The following is a 4,006-nucleotide window of genomic DNA, read 5'->3' on the forward strand; positions in this document are numbered from 1 at the left end:
TATTTATATATATATATGTATACAAATATGTATGTATATATATAGATATATGTACATACATACATACACACAATCACACACATACTCACACACACACATATTGAAGAGAAGAAACGTAAATCAGACTGTGAAATTATTGTCTGTTTAAATATATATTAAACTTGTTTCACTTAAAGACTATAATTACCCAGTTATCAGATACTACTAGTAGCCTGCATATATTACACATAACACTTCAAATATGCACATTGGCAAACCCATATTACGCAGAAACACTGTTTGCGCAAATGCTGTACATAACCATTAGCCGCAGATTCTCTTTTGAAAATGCATCAATAAAAATCGGAATTTATTGCTAATTTGAGAAATAGAGAAAAACTTATTTTAAACAAGGCCTAATGAAGCGATACTCTCTTATAGACCTAGTAAATGGCTCCTCTCCACCAACCCATATCACGACTCTGAAATTGCAGTTTTGCTACTGAAACTCTCTAACATTTTTTTTTTCTGTTATTAACATTTTCTGCGTTAATATTGATTTTTATCAAAGAATCATTGTTGTATGATTTTTTAAATTTTAGTTTATTTATTTATTTATATGTTGATGAGTAATCTAGTTGACGAAATAATCAATCATAGTGTATTACTGGTACTTATGCGATCGATCCAATGGACATAGACCTCTGGCTGGTAGATTGGCTTGCTAGAGGTAACAGCTAAATCTCATTCAAATCATGTCCTATGTGTTTGAAATTAAACACAGAAAAGCAATACATATTGTACCCAAAGTTTTAAATGTAATGTCTCAAAGGCTAATAGAATACCTGGATAATTATGGTCAGTAAACACTGGCTCAACCTACGTTAATTTGGTGGTAAACATCAACGTTGCTACATTATATGCCTACGGGCATATGGCGTAGTGGTTAAGAGCGCGGGCTACTAACCCCAAGATTCCGAGTTCGATTCCAAGCAGTGACCTGAACACTAATAATAATAATAATGATAATAACGTCGAAAAATACTTTAGGAAGGAGAACCCAGGTTCGAAATTTCCGCAAGACACCTGAAGTAGGCTGGAGGGTATATCAGCCGAAGCGTTGTGTTAACAACAAACAAGATGAGGACAAATATCCGCCGAATGTAAATAATGTAAATAATGTACAAAATTCCTCATCACTTAAATATAGAACTGTATCAACGTTGCTTTCAAGTTTTTGCACAAGGCCGTCAACTGTGGCTGAGGGGTCATGTCAACCTCATCGACCTCCCTCAGTTCTCAACTGGTGCTTATTTCGTCACACGTGAAAAGATGAAAAGCTGAGTCAGCTTCAGCGGAATTTGGTTTCAGGTGTAACCGGATGAAATGTCGTTAAGCATTGTTGGCGGTTGTGCTAAAGACTCCGAAAGTTCATTACGTTTATGGTGAGGATGGATATCAACTGGTATAAATCTTACCTAATCCCAGTGAGATAATATTTAAAAATTGATCCTGCGGTGCTTTGAAAATCACAAACTAGACATAAGCTTCGAGTATATAAATATAAACAAACAGTTATTTAAATTTGTTTGTTCGCTTGTTTTTTAAGCTTTGAAATGGGCATTGCAAAATACAAATAAGATGATAATTCATCTTCAAACAACAGAAACGACATTAGAACAGCAAAAATATTGGGTAAATTACCGTTACAGCTCGGAAAATTTGTCGACAAACAGCTATGTTGACAAATGTTCCGCTTTTTGAGAGGGAGTATTTTACCTAATATTTCTGCTGTTCTAACGGCGTTTCTTTGTTCGAAAATAAAATATCATCTTTCAATACACATAATCTTCCACCCTTAAACCTTTGAGTACCATTAGAAAGATCCACTATTTTACAATCATTTGCACCAGTTCTCTAGGTTGTGAATGCTCTTTTTCCTCTCCTCTTTAGTGATTATTTAGCACTTTATGACGTACCATGACTATGCTGTTTAAAATAATAATAATGATGACTATGCCGTTAAAAAAATAATAATAATAATAATAATAATTCTTTCTAATCTAGGCAGAAAGCCTTAAATTTTAGTGAGAGTGGGGCTAGTCGACCCCAGTGTTTTACTGGTAATTATTTCATCGACCCCGAAAAGATAAATGGCAAAGCCGACCTCAGCAGAGTTTGAACTCAGAACGTAAAGACGGATGAAATGCTGGTAAGCATTTTGCCCTGCCTGCTAATGATTATGCTAGTTCACCACCTAATTGATTTCAGATTATTGAACAGTGCCACCAGTTTCAGTACAGGGGTTAAGTCGATTACATCAGCCCCAGTGCTCAACTGGTACTTATTTTATCGACCCCAAAAGGATGAAAGATAAAACTGACCTTGGCAGGATATGAACTCAGAATGTAAGGACGGACAAAATGCCGCTAAACAGTTCGCTCGGGTTACTCACGATCTTACCCAGTTCGCCGCCTTTATTATAATAGTAATAATAATCCTTTCTGCTATAGCCAGAAGGTTTAAAATTCTGAGCAAGGGTGCTAGTTAATTATATCGACCCTAGTGTTCATCTGGTTCTTATTTCATCGGCCCCGGAAGGATAAAAGGCAAAGTAGATCTCGGCAGAATTTGAACTCAGGACTTAAGCTGCTAAGTGTTTTGTCCGGCATGCTAACGATTAGGCAACTTTCCGCGCTAAAATTAACACCAAATCTTTCTAAGGGGCAGAAGACCTGATTTTTTTTTAATTGGGAGGTTTCTCCATTATATCCACCTGAGTACGGCGCCCTAACCATTGTGCCAGTTTGCCGAATTTATTGGATTATAATGTGTACACAAGGCAATTATATGGAGGTCGGAGGTTAGTTGATAGCCTTAGCGCCAGTACTTCAGTGGTGCTTTAATTTTATTGGCCGCAAAAAGATGTAGAGCAAATTTGACTTTGGCGCGATTTGAACTCGTTAAAATATTGTTCTGGAGTGATACCTTATTTTCGTGGTGATTTGGCAGAATAATTAGGGTTCAGTTTTGCGGCATTTGTTCCGGTGCCCTGCATTCTAAGTTTCAAATAACCCCCTGTCACTGAAAAACGATCAGACATCCATCTGGAGTTTCAATTTGACAACAAAGTTGTCCTTTCGCGTGTTAATAGTAAGTGTCTACTTGAAGAGATAATTTCTAAGGAAAGTCTAGAGTGGAAATGTGGACTGTTAGAAAATGTTCATAGACGCTTAAAAGGAAACTAATACCAACAAAAGGGACGGAAAACTTGATTTGGGGGTAACATGAATATATGTAGCTAAAATCTTAGCTTCACAAACACACAATTCTGTATTAGACCGATGATGAGGAACATTGAATAATTGAACTCTTACACATGTTTCATCTAAGAAAGTCTTTCGATACACACACGCATACACACCCCGCAATACATATATATATATATATATATATATATATATATATATATATATATGGATATGCGTATTTATAGTGATGTAAAGTGTATGGTCGAGTAGCTGTGTGTGTGTCTTTTTTATTTACGCGTGTGTATTTGTATGCATCTATGCATATATTAATGTATAGGTTAAACTATGTATGTAAAGCATATATGTGTACATGTAAAACAAAATGTGTGTATGCTTATGTATGTGTGTGGGTAGAGTACGTAGGTGTAGGAGAGAAGATCAACACAGCACTCAATGCCTCTGAAGAGTGTTGGTTGCTTATGGTTATTGCAGCTGGCATCTCATATCTAGTTCCCGATCATCAAACATGATACGAACTGCACCTTGAATCCTGTTAGATCATCGGGGCACAAGAAATTTGAATCGCTAGAAGTGACGGGACGTACCAGCTGCAATAAGCGTATGCATACACATACATGCAGGCATATATACACACACATACAAATATATATATATATATATATAGATAGATAGATAGATAGATAGATAGATAGATAGATAGATAGATAGATAGATAGATAGATAGATAGATAGATATACATACATACATATATATA

Source organism: Octopus bimaculoides, chromosome 15 (genome assembly GCF_001194135.2).
Source record: "Octopus bimaculoides isolate UCB-OBI-ISO-001 chromosome 15, ASM119413v2, whole genome shotgun sequence".
Classification (NCBI taxonomy): domain Eukaryota; kingdom Metazoa; phylum Mollusca; class Cephalopoda; order Octopoda; family Octopodidae; genus Octopus; species Octopus bimaculoides.